The sequence below is a fragment of the Epinephelus moara genome, chromosome 2 (genome assembly GCF_006386435.1).
Source record: "Epinephelus moara isolate mb chromosome 2, YSFRI_EMoa_1.0, whole genome shotgun sequence".
NCBI lineage: Eukaryota > Metazoa > Chordata > Actinopteri > Perciformes > Serranidae > Epinephelus > Epinephelus moara.
In genome coordinates, this window is record NC_065507.1 from 17,346,038 (window position 1) to 17,367,389 (window position 21,352).

Sequence of the window (21,352 nt, forward strand, 5' to 3'; positions counted from 1 at the left end):
TCTTGTTGGCTAGGCAACTATGGTAAGGTCCCTTCACTCAATGAGTAAAAAGCATGAGACACCAGAGTAGATTGCTCCTTTTTGCGTGAGTATTGCTGTGCTGCACCTGTTTTTGAATAGGTGGTTGCATCCCTGGGTACTCCCCAGTGTAGTCTGCCTCTCTACCGGTTTAGCTTTATTTGGACTGGATATTTTTTCTCACTTGTGATTTAAGATTTTGTATCAACTCTTTTTAGCTAATTGTAATAAGAACAGTATTTTATTTTCCCAATAACATTTAGTGTATTTTGACATCATGTCTCTGTCCATGTTTCAATAACAAGTCTATGTGCCCTATCCCTAATTTTACACTCAATTTAAGGGTTCTGGGGAAAGTATTTCACGGGGTGTAATTCCCCCAGGTGGCGTTAGTGGTCCTCCTCCGACTTTTTCCACTATTGCCCCTCACCACATTATGTACAATGCTTTTGAGGTTAAGACAGAAGAAAACAGACTAAAACAGACTGCAATGCTGATGGATTACACTGTGAAGGAATTACAGTTCAGTGAGGCAGAAGACAGCAAAGTAGTTGGTAATGTTTGATAAAACAACTATTTATTACTGTGTAGTTTCAAGTTTCTCCCCCTAATTGTTTTCTCCACCCTGCATTTTTGTGTAATATTTGCCCATGGAAGTCAGTTATATTATCATGAAGCTAAATAAACAGGCTGAACAGTGTTTGATTGACAAATTAAGACTTATAATGAAGTTCGGGAACAAAGACCACGCCTCAGTCTCATCCATTTCCACACAAAGTATTGAAGCGCACCTTATCTATTTCCCTCTCCTCTGACACTGTTTTCACATCCCTCCCCCAAGACACCCCTTGTCTTTGTTTTTCCTTTTGCTGTTATCTCTGCCTTTACACTCAGAATACAGGAATCACCAAGGGGCTCTATCCATAGTAGACTCCCCCACTTCGTTTTAACTTCCCTGGTTCTGTTGCACCGACCCTCCTCCCTTCAGCTGTCACTGAGCCGCCATCAGATTCCACCCTCCACCTGTCTGCGACCCTCATTTCTCATCATTCCCCCCACCTTTCTTCCCTGTCATTACATCCCCTCATCCCTCCATCCCTTCGACCATCATCCCTTCCACGCTCATCCCTCAATCCTCTTCCCTACTTCCCTCAACCCTCATCCCTCCATCCCTCAGCCCTCCTTCCCATCATCTATTATACGTTATAAACTAATTGCAATCCATAACTCTATTGGCATTGTCTTTGTTAGTGAGGGCCTATTTGCGGTAAAAATCAATCAAAAAACAATCAGTGGGTGGTATAGCACAATACTGCTGTAACCATAAGGAAGTTTGTGGCATAGAGATCACTTCAACAAATTAAAACGAGCAATTAAATTAACGTATGAGCACATGGTTGAATAGACAGAGACATGCTGCTTGGACAAATGAAAGAATAAATTAGCCCCAAAGAAAAAAAAAGGTGATTAAATTCTTCATTGTGCACATAATAAAATCTGGTTTTCCAACTGTTCACAAAGACTGACAATTGTAGTGTAGCTGTGCACATCTTTTAAGAGTTGCTGTTTTTAATATATAACAAAGAAAAACAAGACAAATGTGTGATGTGCTGTCTCTGAGTGTTGCTAATAAACAACACATTTGATCAAAAAGCATAAACTTGTTTATCAGACTGGCTGTCGAACAAACACGTCTGTTGTGTCCTGTGTACTGTATGCTTCACAGCTCATTACACACCAGTAAACTATAAGGTACAACACATTGCTCAGTCAGAGAGGTTGGCATGAATGAATGGAGGGCACATGTGTGTGTGAACCTCCCGTGTGTGTCTGTCTGTGTACAGTCTGTTCCTATCCATGTCTTTTTTATGTGTGTGCATGCATGCTGTTATATGTACAGTATGTGTGGAGTGCTTGTTAGCAGGAAGTCCTGCTGTGAAGTCTAACTTGCAGCACATTTGACCTGATGTGACTGAAGTCTTATTTTAGAGCTGAAGAGTCTCCAGGCAGTCAGGCAGGTAAGGAGGCAGTGGAGCAAATGAACAGGGACAGATGATAGCAGTGTACTTTAGCTCTCGATGTTTCCAGTGATTTAAAATTACAAAGAGGGCAAGTAGGGCATGTTTGAGTATTAAACGCCAACAAACTAAACTAGACTAGACAGCGCATCGTCATCACACAGTAAATCAGCAGTGTAACAGATTAATTAATACATTCACCTTTTCTTAACTTGCCTGCATTGCTATCTGTCCTCTTCACTTTATCTGCTTTGCTGTCATCTGGCCTGTGAGTGATGTAGAAAGTGGAATCCCTCTAAAACAACACATTGCTGTTCTTCTTGTAGGTTGTGTATAAACTTGTAGTAGTTACCAATATCTCAGGTATTGATGAAGGAAGCTTACTGTGATGTCAACAGATTGTCCTATCAAATGTATGGCTCTGTGACGGACCAAGCTGGCAGCTATAAGATGTCACAGAGGGAGAAGGGGAAAAAACAACATATTAATCATATGTGGTTAATGCCAGAACATGATATGTTCATTTTTTAAGGCTATTTTTCTGCTATTTTTGCTGCCGCAAAAGAGGCTATTGACAGTGGAGTTTTCAAGCTAGAGTAATGATACTGGTATCATATGAAACTAGAAGACCTAAGGAATCCAGTGGTACCAGTGTTATGCTAGTTTCTCAGGAAGGGGGCTAGATAATGCTCCAAAGTTGGGCTTAATTTTGGTGAGGAAAAAAGGCATGGCTATTTTCAAAGAGGTCCCTTGACCTCTGACCTCAAGATATCTGAATGAAAATGGGCTCTGTGGGCACCCATGAGTCTCCCCTTTACAGACACATCCACGGGTCAGGTCCGGGCATTTTTAGGCAATTCTGAGCAACAAGCAGAAGAATTGAAGACATTTAGGAATTTAGCAACACAATCTGCCTTTTGCATCAGCTGAGGCTTGAACTCACAACCTCTGAGACTAAGAATCAAGTTCTATCTCACTGAGCTAATTAGTCAGTGACAATTCATATGTAGCTTCACAAACTGACTGAGCCAGACATGCAGGTTTAGCAGCCGTCCGTGCATGGAAAGGCAGATTTTAAACCACTGTAAAAAATTCAGTTATTAAGACAAAAATCTGAAAATACACATATTGCATCTAGAGAGCATGGAGATGTTGGTAATTTATTTTAACAATCATTGATTTGCTCCATAAGTGAAAAACTGATGTTTAAAATTGCCATTTTTACATTGACTCCAATTGTTCACATTAGAGCAAAATTCAAAATGCTGTCAAAAATTCAGTTTTTGAGATAAAATTCTGAAATTTGCCACACATCATCTACCGTGACTCTAGAATTTTGTCATTTTTTTCATGAACATTGAAGATTTATTTAGCAAGAATTTGCATGTATATGTTTACAGTACCGTTTACTGTCAAACATTTTGATGCACTGTAGGCTCAATTTTTGATAAATCAAAAATCTGAGAAACGTAGTTTATGTAGGACAGTCTGAAGATGCTCTGTAGCAAGTTTGGTGTCAATTGAGCAAAAATTGTGGGAGGAGATAGGTTTAAGAGGTTTTACAGTTTTTGAAAAAAAACAGAGTGATGAACTTCATAATTTTTAATAGGTTTAAATGTACAAAAGTTTCTTCAGTATTGAGGCTACAGTTTGATAAAAGTTGTAGCACGTATGGTTGATTTGTTTTGAACTTTAGACGCTTGCTGTAGCCCCACCATCAGGACTATTGGCTTGAGTTTACAGCTGAGGATATCTGGCATGAGACTGGACCTTTGTGCAAAGTTTGGTGAGTTTTCACCCATGGGAAGAATGATTTCCTCAGAAGAAGAAAGAAGAAAGAAGAAGAAGAAGAATCCCTAGGATTACAATAGTGTCCTGGCAGCTTAGCTGCCCGGACCCTAATTAACCAAAATAAAAGTATCAACAACAATGTATTCTTAAGAAATAAACAAAATCCCCACAGTAGAAATCCCAATTACACCCTTACAGTATTTTCACTGATTGTTCCAATTCCATGCTTTAGTCACTCTATAAATGATCACTGGCCAAATTCAAATTCAGTGTGCTTTAGGCGAGCTGGCCACAGCTGTTCACAATGTTCTATACTGTGTTGACTAAGGCCTCAGGGGAGACCCTGTTTCAGGATTTGTGTTGTTACACCAAGTATGGCGACACACTGGAAACACTTTCCAACATCAGATGGAGCCTCACATGCAAAGAGAGTTATATCCACACATGCACACACACCTGAGCAGCTTCATTCGAGCAGAGGATCAGGCCTTGCTCAAGGGTGCGTTACTGCTAGAAGGGCAGGCTTCCTCCAACCAGGAGCAGCCTGAGGATACTGTGACCAGCGCAAAGTGGTCTCAACAAACACATCACATTCATTTTGTTTCTTAAAATGGTGGAAAGGTTTGATAGACTTTCAGTCATCAGCTTTTGGGGCTTTTCTTTGCAACACTGCTAATATCAACAGGGATGTGAGGGGATTAAAACACAAGTTAATTATGTTAAGTCTTTGTTTTGGTCACCCACAGATCAGTGTGTCTCCTATGTTCCCCAGGGATAAACCTCAGAGGCCAAAATAAGCAAATATAGTGAAATATATTGTATAGATGCAAACAATCTCAATACACGTACAGTAATTACAGAAATCCCTGCAGTCTCAAACATTAACACAAGGGGGAGCTATGACACTGCAGTTTATTATAGCTGCGTTTTTACAGTCTAGTGTCCTGTTGTTGACCCAGATTTATGGTAGAAAAAAAACAAAACAAAAACACAGTAAACAGTAATGCAAATGTGCACATGCATTTTTACATTTTTGGACATGCACATATACATCATGTTTTTCCTGTTTTGATGACGATCCTTCCATTATATACACAGATCTCCTACAAATGAGCTTTTTACTGTAAGTGTTTGCATGTATGTGAGTATGCAGCATTGTATATTATGAAGACAAATAAAGAGACATACACTGATATATAAAAAGAGTGCAATGGTAGAGAGGAGGCCATTTATGATACTTGGTATAAGAGTGACAATAATCTTTACCAGCAGACTAACTAATCTAGCAGACATTAATTATAGCTAATGGATTGGCCAGGGTGTGTGATTAAGACGATGAATATCAGTGAACAGGATCTGGGTCAAAAGGAATGGATGGGATGTCTTATTGATCTACAGTCAAACACTGCTGCTGCTGCAGGAATAGAAAGGATATTTTTAATATATCACTGTGGGGTAAAAAAGCTTTTACCTACATGCTAGGCTATGAAAGCAACAGAAAGTGTTATATTTGTTTGATTATCTCATAAGAAACTGTTAGTTTTTACAATTATATAGATATTTTTTACTATTTGTAAAGCTAATAGGTTGCATTATCTGTTTCTATAAGTAATTACATCCCACAAAATCTTAAAACAAAGCAAGATGGAAGTAAGAAGAAAACAAGAGGGGGAGACTGAACCGGAAAAACTGAATTAAGTAGCCTGCGGTTTCACAAGGGTTTCGTTAAGATGCACACATACACATAAACATGCATGAGCACACACACACACACACACACACACACACACACACGCACAGATACTTCCCCCCAGTGTCTTGTCTTTTGTTCCTAATTTAGCTCTCCCTTCTCTCACACTGTCTCTTTATTTCTGTCTTAATCGCTCTCTCCATCTCTCCTCTCCTTGTGTTACTCTGGTCTTTAAAGTAGTACTCTGTACCCTGGCTTTTTTCTGTGAAATGAGAAAGGGGAGAGAGGAGGAAAATATGGAAGACACATGAAAGAGAAGAGAGCAGCTGAGGTCTTATCGGGGTAATGACGCAGCAAACTTTGGAATGAGCAAAAAGATGTAGGTTCCTGCTCCTTTCCCTGCCTCTGTGTGTGCATCTGTCTGCTGCCAGATATGCATGTGTCAGTATTTTCCTCATTATCTACCCGCCTGCTCCGTTTATTCTGCCTATCAGTCTGTTTCTCTCCAACTAAGGCAGAAAATTCACATCACATAAAATAGACTCCAAAGTTGCCACATCTCTAAAGTATTTAGAAGGATTAACCACTGCGTCAATTCTGCTCGCCCGTACCTTATCCAATATGTACAGTGCATACATTTATGCATGAGGTTTCTTATCGCCGCCTGACATGTGGAAACATTTATGCAAATAAACATGGCGTAAAATCTGGCTCAAACATCCTCGTGACATCAGTGTATCATGTCATCTGTAGACTTTAACAACTGTCTACTTTACAACATTGCTACTTGCATACAAAAATGTAAAATATATATATATATTTTTACTTTTAATAGTCATTGCATCACTGTTTTTGGCATTACATCTGTTGTCAAAGTCAGTAGGCTACCAGTTTGAAACCCTATTGCCAGAAGTAGATCTATTTCACAGCAGACATTTGACTTGTCATAGTAGGAACTAGAGCTATCGTTAATTTTATCAGTTTCACCTGTGCTTTTCCTACTATGACAAGTCAAAATGTCTTGGGAGGGTCGTCAGATAGTCGCACCTGGACCCTTGGCTATAAAGGCTTCCTGCAGCCTTCCTACAGCTGACATCACAGTTGGCATCACTTGCTTTATTTTAATGGTCATTTTGATATCAATCATGAGAGTTCAGAAACTGCCATGTAACCATTGACTTGCCAGTTTACCTGCTTTTCTTTTGCTGGTCATTTTCTAACCCTTAAATTGCTCCTCAGAGTTCAAGGTTGATGGATTGGATGATTGGAGCTGGTTAGATAGATGGTAGTAGTCAGGAGGTTTGGGTCACTGTGGTCATGGTGGTGTTGTGCCGTTCCAGTGTAATTAGGGACATTTGTGAAAGGCATTACGTTCCATACTGCTTTCATTGGTGATCTACCCACTCACTGCTGGTTTAGTGTGAGCCTTAACTCAATAAATGATGTTTGTTAAGTAAATCCCTAAAAAATTCCCTATTTTTTAAATAGCAACTGCAGTATGGTTTGGATTAATGAATGAATAAGGTTATGGTAAATAACTTGGATTAAAGATACACAGTACTATGCTGGATTTTCCTGAAGTAATCCCTCTCAGTCATCACATTTGACCCTCTGGAAGTGCGTGGTGGTGTCTTATTCTGCAGAGACTCTGCCCTCTGCTGGTATTTTCAATTTTTGATGTTCAACATGTTTATGAGCGTGTACCCCACAGAGCTCAGGTGACGTCAGGGTTTATAGAAATGTTGTGACCAGGCGTCAGACTGTGAGCAAGAAGCACAGCAAGAAATGCAAATACAGTGAGACAAAACATTAAATGAAAGTGAATCTGGGGTTGGCATTTACTTTAATTTTTGCTGGTGAGTGTGTTTAGAAACAGTAACTGACAATCCTGCAGAGTATACATTTAAGGTTAGGCAATTAAAACCAGACAAAAATGACTGACAATTAATCAAAAGTTGCTATGCACACCAACATTGGAGCAACAAGCATTACGTGACATAAGAATAAGAATAAACAATAAGAAAAAAAAATAAAATAAGAATAAAACACCACCAAGGTGGACAACACAGATGTATAACAACACAGAGTGCACAGCAGCTGCAGCACAGACACACATACGCAGGAGAAATTGCAATTCTTACACACTGTGTAGCACACACAAGCGCAATGCAATGTTGCTAGGCAATGCAGCGCTTACTGATGTTCTCATCTTTGAAGTGAGTTCCAGTTATCAATATGTTACCTGTCTGAACTGTTTTCTGTGAGTGTGGAGCAATGCACTGTTTTCATATCTGTCTAGAGCTCTGCCTTCCAGCAGCTGCAGTCACACCAGCAGCTTCTTCTCTGCTAAAAACCTTTTATTCCATTTTCATTCAGTTCACTGGGACTTTTTCATGTGACTTTTGGGATGCGACTTAAAATGTAGCAAAGTACAATACTTGTGATAAACAAAATTATTACCTATTTAAAAAAATACTCACAGGAGTACAAGTACAATTAAAAAAAATGTAAATGTAATGTGTTACTTCCACACCTGCCATTCTCATATTGGTGCTTTCAGTTGCAGCAGGAAGCTGCTTTCTGTGAAGAAAAACACACTGGATGCACACTACACTACCTGACAGAATTACAGACAAGCTAGGGAACATAGTGGAGCAGCTAGCTGCTAAAGAATGAGATATTTCCCTCAGGAGTTGTTAAGAGAAGATGCCTTTATTGTCACCATATACAGTGATACAGTGAAATTTCAAGTGCCCTCACAGTGACATTTAAGACATTACATACATCATGTCAATTCATACATACACACCCCCACTCATACAGCAACTAACACGAGATAAAATAAAATATATATGAAATTGCATTGATGCATGACATTGCACAGACCCGATGTATAAAATGTATAAATAAGTAATAAATAAATATTGCACGTGTTGAGGATTGTGGGATGGGTTACAGAATTACTGAGTGATTATTTTTGTTTAAAAAAAAACTGTTTAAAAGTCTGTTGGTGCGCGACCTGATTGACCTGTACCTCCTCCCTCAGGGCAGAAGGTCAAAGAGGTGATGGCCGGGGTGAGAGCTGTCTTCAGTGATCCTTTTTGCTCTGGAGAGGTATCGGGAGTCAGCAATGTCTTCAAGTGAGAGGAGAGGGCAGCCGATGATTTTTGAGTGCAGCTTCTCGCACAGGTTGCTTTTCTTAAGGAGCCTCAGGAAATGCAGACGCTGCTGCGCCTTTTTAACTGCAGCAGTGGTGTGATTGGACCAAGAAAGTTTGTTGGTGATGTGGATGCCCAGAAATTTGAAGCAGTGGACAATTTCTGCAGTCTCCATGAGAGAGACCAAAAGAAGAGCTTGAAGAGTGTAAATATTGGATTTATATTTGCTAGGTGTCCAGAATACAACATAAGATGAATGATAATGTAACTCAGTATTTGCTGAATGTGTAAATGCAACTGTTGGCAAACAAGGTCACCATATTAACTTAAAAGGTGATGATGTGTCAGTGCTGTGTTTACAACTTGTACCTGTTAACCCGAGTAAGTTACTGTATGTTTATCTAGTGTTGAAGGCCAGTTACTTCAACACTAGATATCATATGAACTCCACACAATGTCCAGAGAATCAGGTCTGGAGTTTCTCTTTCACACATGTAGCAATCAACAGGCAATTGGGTGCGTCAGAAGCGTTATACCTACTGGAAATAATCTGCTTGGTTTGGGTGAGGGGTAGCACCAGGGTAGAGCGTGCAAGAGGGAGGACATGACATGGACTACGCTGCAGTCCAGTAGGTTTGTGCTGTTCCTTAAATTTGTCTGACAATTTCAGCTTTGGAATTACCTCATCCCTCCAGCTGGACATTTTCACTGCCATGTTCATGTAAATGACCAGTCGTCTTCACTGTTGCATATTTGTTTTCTTCCAGTTTTGGGCATGCTGCGTGATAGAAATGTCATCAACACGCCCACTTGCTCGTGATGAATTCTCCAGACTATTACCTGCTCTTCTCACACATGGGCTCAGTTGGACATTACACAGACTTTGTACCAGGGATCTGGCAGGGTTAAGTCTGTTTAATGTCCGGTCCAATGAATCTGGACATTTGCGTTCTCACACGCAGCTCCTCTGGGTAATGTCTAGGTAATTTAAGGTTTGTAGTGCGTGTGTAAAGGTGACATATGAGAATATGTTGACAATTGGTTGGCTGAATTAATGTTCACTGTAGCCTATTCAAGCAGATCTTGGATACACATGAAGACTCTTAGAAAGACAAGAGTTTAAACGCACTCTCCTGATGAGTCAGTCAAGCCCATGGTGGATAATGAACAGGCGGGATTAGAAAAAGCATAGTGGAATCAGCAGTCAAGCAGAATTTGAGCAGCAGATGAAGATGTATTCCTCTGTGGCATTTAGAGGAGCCTTTTAAATCCGGCCATGTTGACTTAATGTGATGTATTTGGCAAAAAAAAAAAAAAAAAAAGCATTTGGCATTCAGCCCGCAAATGGATGAATACTGCAACAGAGACCAGAGAGACACTTTCATTGTAGGGGACCTGAGATTGAGATTGAGTGGGCATTGCTATGACAGTTTGTTTGTGAGGACTAATCTTCCTGACAGTCAACATACGTACACAGACACAACAGTGGGCTATGAAAAGGTGCTACCACTGCTACAGCACTGCTCTGTCACTCTTCTCTCTTCACAGGGTTTTGTATAAAAAATGTACTCTGTTGCTGCAGGCAACAATTCCAGCGGCAAAGCGAAATGAGGACTTGTCTAACCGTTGAGCATGTTTGAATGACTGGAGAAAGCATCGCGGAGATATGGCCCACTTCCTGTTTATGTCTTCACTGCCAACTTTGTCACAGTCAGATGGACAGCAATGCATGTAGTAAATGCTCCTGACAGAGCTGTACAAATGTTGAAACTTTTCACTCTATATATAAGAAAGTGATACGCCGATTCAGCTCTTACAATGTGACTCATGAGCCAGTCAGCTAATGCGTGCATATTCAATTGGACGCTTATAGGGCTTTAAACCAGTGGTTACTAATTCATGATTGTTAGCCCTACACTGTATGTGGGCTTTTGATGAAATAGGACGATGATCATATATGATTTAAGATATGTATCAGACTTATAAACCCAGAAACATCTTCTAACAGGAGTCGGCTTCACCTAGTCGAGACTAGAAAGTGGAACATGAAAACCTCTGGGAGAGTTAAAGACACTTTCTTGCGCATGCAGTAAAGACTGGGTCAGTTGCCATGTAGAGATATGGCTCACTTCCAGTTTCTCCGTCTTGGCTGCCAAGTTCACTTGCATGTAAGGAGCAAACACTTGGGAGTGTCAATATCCTGTTAGCATCTAAAATAAGCTTCATATTGCATATTTAACGATGCACAAAACATGAGATACTAATGGTGTTTTTGGGTGACTCTACAGTTTGCTGAGCTGACCTCAAGGGTTTCTGTGACAGGTCTCTATTGATATGCCAGTTTGGGGTTATCTGGGCTGCCAGACTGTAGACAGAAAAGACAGACAAAAAGAAAGAGGAGGAAATAAATCAAGAAATTAGAGAAGTGCACTCCGGGGGGTGCAGCTCTCCGTCAGGCGGCCATCCGAGCTGATTTGTCCACCCTTGACAATTCTTGTCATTCCAGCAGACATGCCGCAGCGCATTTAGGAAGCATCCCAGAAGCTAATAAAAATACACACCTCATCTAATTTTGATGGAGCCTGCAGTGCATGGCACAAAGCAGATTGGTTTCTCCTGCCACACAGCCACAAATCTTTGATCCATGTAGCCTATTTAACTTCGTCTGTAGGCTACAGCACAACAAAGTAGAAAATGACAACAATAAACACAACTAAATCCGACAAAAAAAGAAACTTTTGAACTGAACTTACTTACTTAGGGTAGAAATACAAATATCAGGAAATAATGACCAAATCAACAGAATCTGCAAGTCTACAAAATCGAGCAGACAAAACGTTCCATGCAACCAGTGTGGTATGAGGCAGAGTGGTGGACAGAATAGACTGCAAAGAGCTGCAGCAGCTGAAATTGCCCCTTTTGGCTCCCTTATAGTTCAGATGACAGCCAAGATAACAAAGGCTGTGTATGTAGTGACTTTGTGCCTGACTTTATTGGATCATAATAACACAGTGGGTATGGAATTTATCTGCAGATGCTCCACCTCAAAATACGACCAAACTTTCCTGCGTTTTATTTATAGGTGCCTTTCAAAGCACTCAAGGACGCCTTACAGGACACAGTTAAAAAACAAACAATAAAAAAACAGCAGCAATGTATCCATAGATCATAAAGTCAAACATTTAGTAATATAAAATAATAAGTTAATAAAATAACTAGATAAAATCAGAACAAAAATCAGGTATAAAATCATCATCATAACTCAACTCAACTTTATTTATAGAGCACTTTAAAAACAACAGCCGAAACAAAGTGCTGTACATATACATAAAAACATAAGACATAAAACAAACAATTAAAAACAATAAAATAAAGCAAAACAATAAAAACACTAAAAGAAGAGTAGAGTCCCATGCTGAGTTGAAAGCCAAGGAATAAAAATGGGTTTTAAGACTGGTGAGGGGGCTTGACTGATGCGCAAAGGTAGGTTGTTCCAAAGTTTGAGAGCAGCAACAGAAAAAGCTCTATCCCCTCTGAGCTTCTGCTTGGACCTCGGTACCTCCAGGAGCAGCTGATCAACTGACCTGAGGCGCCGAGCAGGAGCGTAGGGATGGAGCAGCTCAGAGAGGTAAGGTGGGGCGAGACCATTTAAAGATTTAAAAACAAATAAAAGAATCTTAAAATGAACTCTAAAGTGCACAGGCAGCCAGTGGAGGGAAGCCAGAATGGGAGTTACGTGCTCCAGTTAAGATACAAGCAGCAGCGTAAAGTCATCAACAGTGCAAGTATAAACATGTGTGACACCATTAAATCAAACTTTTCTATGGATGTCAGTTTTTGAGCTACGACGAATGCCAAAATATGGCCTGCAACACATTTTAAGGCTTGTTGGTTTTAGCCGAGCCAATTTCTTAAAAACTTGTGGCCCCAACTGACCGGTTAAAATGATTGAGGAGTCAGCAGTTCATGATGGTATATATACAACACTCAGTAAAACAGGTTTTTCAACAATTGTGAGTCACTGCAACCACAAGAAGTCCTTGAGCATACATGTGCACAGAAAATATTAGGCTGATTGGTCCAGTAGTTTGCAAGATTAGCTGCGGACAGACAGATACACACACACAGACACATACTCACACATAGACAAACAAACGTGTAATACCTTCCAGGCTTACACCTGTCAAAGATAATAAAGACAACAAAAACATCTTCAGTAAGGATACCAGGCATATGACATGTGGGAGCCAAAAGGCGAATAGAAATACAAAACAACATCTTAAAAATAAAGATATATATATATTTTTTTTTACTTGATATTGCATTTAAATACATCCAGAAGCAGTATGTCAAAGATAGCTTGATTGGGCTGGTTAGTAATTACCACTCACTCAGCACTGAGGTTTATCCTGTGACCTGGACGAGTCTTTATACAGAAGACATTCAAATGTAAAATTCAAAAGAATTACAGTGATACAATTTCTACAAAACAATAGTGATAACTTATGATGATCTTTAGTCAGTCCCTTTCAAACAAATGTTTTGTACTACACACTCTCACACTCTCCCTCTCCCAACCCCCCTCTGCACACACACACACACACACACACACACACACACACACACACACACACACACACAAACACATCCTTCCCATCTGGCTGGCAGGACAGATGGTGGCACTGGGTGATGCTAGAGGCCAAAAGGACAGCTCTAACCGGCTACACACACACACACACACACACACACACACACACACTTAAACGCACACACACGCACGCACACAACTGTGTGATATACGTACCTGTCGTAGTTTACAAATGTACGCACAAATGTTTAATATGGGGCAAGAGACGCATCCGCGCGTACAGTAGACAAACACACACAGTGAAACACACTCTCTCTGTTGGTCACGCAGTGGGTTTGATATGCCATTTATTTGTTCAATGATTCGGTTGTATGTCAAACAGAATTTCCATTTCAAATGAGACCGCTCTTTACCCTGCATGTGCACCGTGTCAGTGTGTGTCTGTGCATGTGTGCAGTCATATGAACATGCACAGCCTATATTCTCTGTTCAATCTTTCATTGATTTGCAGCTGTTGTGTCACACTGAAGAAAAACTGCCTTTATTATCGATGCCGTCGGTGTGTGTGTGTGTGTGTGTGCTGTGACTGTTGCTCAGGTATGCATGCATAATAAAAAACCTTGCTGTATGTTTATTTTTCAGCAGCATGTAGTTGGTTTGTCAGCCAGATGTACAGACGAGGAAAACTGAGAGTGTGTGTGTATGTGTGTGTATTTTCCACATATGCATGCATAAGAGAAAATATGAATGTATTGTGTGTGTATTATTCATGTGGCATGGTTATGAATGGTGTTCACATGTCCTGAGAGCTTTCCTCTGCCAGAGCCCGGCCACTCTGTTCTCGAAGCTTCTCTTAGCGAGGGAGGGGTGAAAAAAGCAAGAAGGGAGAGCGAGTGCGAGTGAGGTGGGGAGGTGGTGATGGAATATGGGGGAGCAGAGACAGAGGGTGGGGTGATGAAGGAGGAGGAGGAGGAGGAGGAGAGGAGATGGAAGGAGAAAGTGGGAAACAGAGGCAGAGGCGGAGAAGGACAAATATAGAGAGCGGAGGGGGGTAGAGGGAGAGAGGGAGGGAAATGAGGGAAACAGACAGGGAGAGGAGGAGGAGGAAGAGGAGGAGGGAAGAGGGATGCTGCATTTTAGTGATAGCACAGACTGAGACTGCAGGAGCAGACAGAGGGATGGAGAGAATCGATGAGAAAGGTAGAGGAGCATTGTCAGAGAGAGCACGACAGGATTCCCACACAGGTAACATATCAGATAGCTGGAAATCTAATACTGAAACGCAGAATTTTGACGAAGAGTTTTGGCTAATTAGAGACTTGGAGAGGCCCTTTTCTTCCATGACAGCTGCATCAAAGATTTCCTGGATGTCATAGAAGAGCACTCAACCTGTCAAAGCATCCATCCATCCCTCCATCCATCCATAAATACATGCACATGTCCATCTTTCTCCCCCCATCCTGTCCTCCATCTTCCAAGCTCCTCCTCTCGCTTCACTCCATATCCATCTTACAATCATCTCTCCATTCCACCCACACACAAGCTTTTCTCCACACCACCCCCTATCTTCTTCATCCTCCTCCTCCCTCTCCCTCCATATCTCCTCTGCTGTCACTTCTACAGATCCTGAGGGCATCTCTTTTTTTTCTATTCATCTCCACATATCCTTCTTCTGCCGTCCCTCTGTGTCCCTCTCAGAGAATCTCTCTGCTGCGGCTGTGTGTGTATTCAGGCAACATTTATCCCTAGCTTTAAAATGTATTTCTTTTCCAGATTGTGACAAACGTGTACCTGAGGGAGCAGCAGAGGAGGGGAAAGAGAGGGGGAAAAACTTGCATCTCTGACCTCAGCAAGTGAAAAGACACTTCTCCTGCACAGGGAGGAGAGAGAAAACCACCTGTAATCAAACTCAGAGACTATCAGCAGGTGTGGGAACACAGGGAGATACACTCAAGCATTTAAAGGCAGACTCCTGCCTCTGTTGCGGAAAGTGTGTCACTCACTTTCATGTTCGTCTCTATGCTTGACTGTCTGTCCACAGGCTGTCCTCCCATCTGTCTTAACAGGATGCAGAGGTGTCATTTCAGTGCCCGGGACAAAGAGAAAAGCTGAACGGATCCTGACGTGTTGTTAGAGAGAGAAGTCAAAAAAATAAATAAAAAAAAGAGAAAACTGAGGAACAGTTGCAAGCCTCTGGAAGGAAAAGGGAGGAGAGAGCAGTATGAGTCAGAGCACAGCAGCTAGAATACTGTGTATTCTGCATGCAAGAGGAGAGGTGGAGGGAGATGGAGGAACAATGAGGGAGATATAGGGGGAGGAAAAAACAGAGGACTTGACCAGAATTGAGCAGTCATTAGACAGAAGAAGGACAAGATGAGAAAGAATCAGCCACACTGGCAGGCAAGTGAGTGAGATATAGGCCAAGTGAATCAGCCTGCTGGAGGGAGAGGAAGGCGAGAAGAGGGTGAGTTTAGAAAGTGGGAGGTTTGATATGACTGACGAGGGTTAAGGGAAGGTTGAATGAAGGTTTTGCTGCAGGGTGGACAGTGAACAATAAACGGCAAAGGACAGAAGGGCAGACTTAATGAAAAACTATGTGAGCAGCTCCAGGGGAGAAAGTCCTCAGTGACTGTGTCTTGCTACAGGGAGGGAACATTACTGAGGTCTGCATATGGCAGGACGAGCTTCAAGCAGATTGACCATTAAGAAGGAAAGAAACGATGGAGAGTAGAGGGTTTAAAAAAGAGCACAAAAACATATAGGGACAGTGAACATGGCAAGATAAGAGCAAAATTTCACATCCAAGCCGAGAGCTAAAAAGGAACACACTGCAGACCAGAGGAACATGTCATCCAACGCACAACGTCGGGGACGTGGAAACTTTAACTGTGACAGCAACACAGCAAGAGGTTCCTGTTAAATATTGATGCTGACAGGCCACTCTGGAAAGAGCTCGCTCCTTGCACCACAGAGGGGGAAACAGAAGGAAGAAACACAGCTGCTTTTTTTTATTCTGAGGGATTTTTAAACTGGAATAGACAAGCTGTTAAGTATGTCAGATGACAGCCGAGTGGGGTTAAGTTCAAATGTTGCTACAAATTAAGACAAGACGTATGAATTAGCAGACAGTTGGCTTCCTGGAGGCTCTTTGTTTTTTTGTTTTTCTGGCCAGCTGTGCAAGTTCTTGGGGAGAGTGGAGTAACTACAGAGAGAAGAGCAGGACCTTATTCTTGTGTGAGACGACAAGGAAGACGGAAATTAACATCTGAGAGTTCACTGACACCACAGCTGAACTGGAACAATTTCTTCTTTTCTATGAGATCAAGGACCAGCCCTGGCTCATGAATACAGATTCATATTTTGGACTGACATGTTATACCTGCTTTGACAGGTACTCCTGGGGTGCATCAATGCCAGATGAGAGGAGCCAAACACTGGTGAAGCACTCATGAATGTTGTCTATTTTTATTTTGTCCTGGACTGATTGGAACTGCTCCAGCTATCTTGAAAAAAATGGCCTCATTACAGAGATTTGGCCAGTGGAGGATTGCTGTCATGGCTTGAGGAAATATAAGTGTGGAGATACTTTGATGTGCGTAAACACGCAGGATCCTTTAATTTGAAGGGGGATGTATACTTTGATTTTGTCTCCATGACTACATGAGGGCGACTCTCCAACTTAATGTCACCAAGACATTACGATAGAGACATCCTTCACACCAACCTGAATCACAGATTCCTCAAAACATCCCGACAGTAACACGGGAAGACACAACGCCACAGTCTCTATCCAGTTGCGGACAGACCAGCTGCGTGTTTATGTGTGTGCGTGGCTGCATGGGGGTATAAGGACTGTCGAGGAGCTCAGCTGTGTTTGTGCGTATGCTTGTGTGGGTGTGGGTATAGAGGTGTGAGTGTGAGCCCAGCTGTGTCTGAGTACATTTTCAAAGCATCGCCTGGAGCTGTGTGAGCGTGTGTTTGCGTGTGTGTTTGTGTGTGTGTGTGCGTGCGTGTGTGTCGCCTGGATTCTCCCCACCAGCGACAGAGCTGGACCTGAACAGCAGTGGTGAGAGGGGGGACAGGGAGGGGGAGGAGGAGGAGGAGAGGAGGGAGGTGAAAGAAACCAGCAGGACGGAGGAGAAGAAAAAACTGACAACATGCTCGGATAAAGAGAAGAAAGACGGGAGTTTTTGGCTGCCCCCCTGGTGCAATGTGTGGTGAGTACACATTTCTAAATGTATGGTACGCCATCGTGGCTGCCATGTGTGTCAGGGTCTGTGCATATGTGTGAGTGCATGTACAGTACACTGTGTATCCACCAATGAGCATCACATTCCCTCAGGAGGTTGGCCAAGGTCAAAGGTGAAAGGTCAATTAGAGAACTCAGAGTTCAGAAGTACAAATATAAATCAGTTATACGATGCAGGTCATGTGATCGGAGAGCAGATGATATGTAGGTCCAGTGGCTCACGCTGTGTTTCCATCCACTGATTTACACATGATACAGTGCCCAGTGGGTCACATGACATCCAGCCTGGCACCTGAATGGAAACTGAACCAACTCCATAAACCACGACATGTTTAACCAAACAGGTTTAATGGCAGCGGATGTTTCATCAACATAAACACTCATTTCTTATAGTGATATGTAGCCTGTTCTCACTCCCAGGTTGAAACATATGGACACATCGTGACGCCCCTCAGCGTGATACCAACACTGCAGGCACTGTTTGGCTTCTCTATGAGAAGCACCAGGCTTTCAGCTAACTCCAATGTAAACCCATTTGTGGCAATATTTGACACTACAAACTGATGAAGTATAAAGAGTCTGAATGTCTGTGTAGAGTTGGAGGGAGGGGTGTTGGATACTTCAAACAAACATGGACTTTCACCCAGGAGATCTCTGTCATGTGTGTGTGCGTGAAACCAAAAGTCAATGCTATTTCAATGTCATGTCATGTAACTTACACCCATCCATCACGTACTTAAATATCATGTTACATACTTATTTTAACCCAAAACATGATGTTTTTCCAAACCTTAACAGTACTATTATTGGATGCATCTCATAAAGACGCCAAAGGGTGCCTATGGCATTGATTTCACACTCTGAGGGGCGTGAGAAAACATTGGTATTTGAAGACCTGGAATGAGAATGTGCTGTAGTATCTCTCAGAGTGTCTGTTCCCATGTACAGGCACAGCTCTTGATAAATTCTCATGAATTAACTTTTTGTAGCCATGCCCCAACATTTAATCATATGATATGTGTAATACCAGCTACCTTTGGGGATTTAAATACCGGAAAACATGTTGCTGTATATCGCTTGTTAACCTATGGCTAATTAAAGGAGCTGTACCCGACATTCAGAGCATGTCTACCATTCTGGAGGTGGCTGAGCTGGCAGCATGAAAGTGCTATCAACAGTGCTGACAGAGCTAACATTCTTACCTGAGGGATACTGAAGGGTGGATGCAACGACTCCGTCCTGATATCAGTGATTACTGCCATATGACTGATGTTCAGAGTGGCAGAGATTAGCTGGAACATACTCACAGGGAGTCCAATGCACTAACATGCAAGTGCTGCTGGACAGTCTACCACAACAAAGAACAGAGAAGCTCAGATTACAGCACACACAGAGGTAGAGTTATTCATTCTCTGATCAGGATGCCATTTCTCCACTATATCACTATAAAGTAAATAGTGATTTGCTGCTGTATTAATAGTCTGAATGTCACATACAGCTCCTTAAATATTTGTGGATCACTAACTTTCTCCCGTCCACCGTCAGGGGGTCTCAAACAGTGCAAATGACCCCAGCAAAGGCCCAGAGGGGGCCACGCAAAAGGTCTATGGTTGACCCTTAAATGGGATAGAGCAGCAGCAGTTTACTGACTGACGTATATCACGGACAATAAGTTATATGTATTTACATGATAACTACATATAGTATTATTATGATATCATTACATGGTTGGTGTCAGTGAATGCCTTTGGTTGTGTAGTTTCACTTGATACCAGCACCACTCTAGATATAATACTGTGCCTTTTTTTTTTTTTTTTTAGTCTTTCTTAAAATGGTATATTTTAATATTTCTGCATACTAAACGGTCTTGGAATTGCAAAAAATACTGGTTATAAACACTGGATTTGGATATTGTGATAGCTAAAGATCAAATGTGTCTCCTCTACCGATGATGATTTGATCTTGTCCTTTAATGCTTTGCAGTCATTTCTTTAATCAGTTTTTGATGCTACTTTTATACAGTCATTTACTGGAAGGCATTTTATCCCTCTTTGTTTTGTTCTAAGGTAAAATGAGATATAACTATCAGAGTTGCGTTTGAAAGAAACATTTTCAATATGCTTTTAAATAACTCAGTTGACCTTTGGTGGTTTGAAATCATATTGAAATATGCATGTGAAACAGAGCATGGCCTGGATGGTAGGAAATGGTTGAAAAAAATAATCTCTGTCGCTAGGCTAATGGTTAAAACCTTATTTGAAATTGCTCATGTTGGTATTGGAGCTTGGTGGTGGTGGACTGGGCATGAATGAGAGGCCCAATTTGGAGAACTTTGTCACCCTGGCCATAATTCCTAATGGCTGGCCTGTTCTCCCAGCATCAGAAACTAGAAAATGATTCCATGAGAAGTGATTTCTGAGGCAGGAATCAGAGATGAGATGATGTATGGGTGTCCTGTCTTGTTAGTACACTCATTACTGCCTCTGGATGACAGGGAGGAAGGCTGATACTTGTTGTGATACTAGTGTCAAGCAAAATGTGCTCTGTGCTTGTGGCAGTGTGAGAAATGTACTTGATATCATAGCAGCAAATGCATCACATGCTGCAGGCCAGCGACATGACTATGTTGTTGTTTTGCCAAAGTTTTACAGCTGAGAACGTCTCAAAGCTGGATCGATCTAGTTTATTGAGCGCATATTTTAAAAAGTATTTAGTGTTTAAGATTTAACTTGCATTACTCTGATTATCTTATTGAAAGCATTTATTTTTACAATTAGCGAGCTACAGCTCAGCAAACAGACACAAACAGTCACACTTTCTCCGTCACACCGAAGCACTATCACTCTTCTCGTGCTGTCATGAATACAGCTCATATATGGAGTCACACTATCTTACAGTAAGTACACTCATCTTCTCTTGCCCCCTGTAATTCTCCGTCACACACAAGCACACACCATAACAACACACATGCACAAATGCGGAGGAAGCGGGGCTGTGGCTGAGGAGAAGTGACAGTCGCTTCATGGCCGCTGGCTTCATATTCTGGCAGTGCTGGCCAGCCGAGCTCGTAATGAGGCCGTGGAACGCTCTAGTGTCATACGGATCTGGTTCCCACACCATCACTCTGTGCATCAGCTCAGTGTGTGTGTGTGTGGGTGTGTGTGTGTGTGTGTGTGAGAGAGAGAGAAAGAGAGGGAGAGAGAGAGAGAGAGAGAGAGACATGAATGTATGTAAAGCATTTACATTGTAACATGCAGGTTTCATTTCAGCTGTCTCATATATCTTTTGGCAACAAACAGCTGGTCTTTCCAGCTCAGCTGTAGCCCAAACAAGCTGTGTGTCATTGATCAGAACAGTGTCTGTACTGTAGCAAACACAAAAGCTGTAAGATTATTGATTAAGACTTTCGGTGGAATCAATAACACTACCAATCAATGACTCAACTCAATACCTGCAATTCCTCCTTTTGCTGATCACTACTGGATGAAGGGCCGATAGACAAGGTAGACTGCACCACATAGAACTCAATTTATTTATATTGCATTTGACATTGTTAGTATTCTGCCTTGCTTACCAAAAGTCAAATACCTTGGAGGGTTCAGGGTTTCAAAGGTCAGATTTCCTCATCATGAGATGTTGATTTCAAGGTTATAATAATCGATGGTTTCTGGTTTTAATCCAGGGTGGGGAGCCCTTCTGTGCGGAGTTTGCATGTTATCCGTGTCAGCGTGGGTTTCCTCCAGGTACTCCGTCTTCCTCCCACAGTCCAAAGACGTGCAGGTTAGGTCGATTGGTGACTCTAAATTCCCGTAGGTGTGAATGGTTTTCTGTCTCTATGTG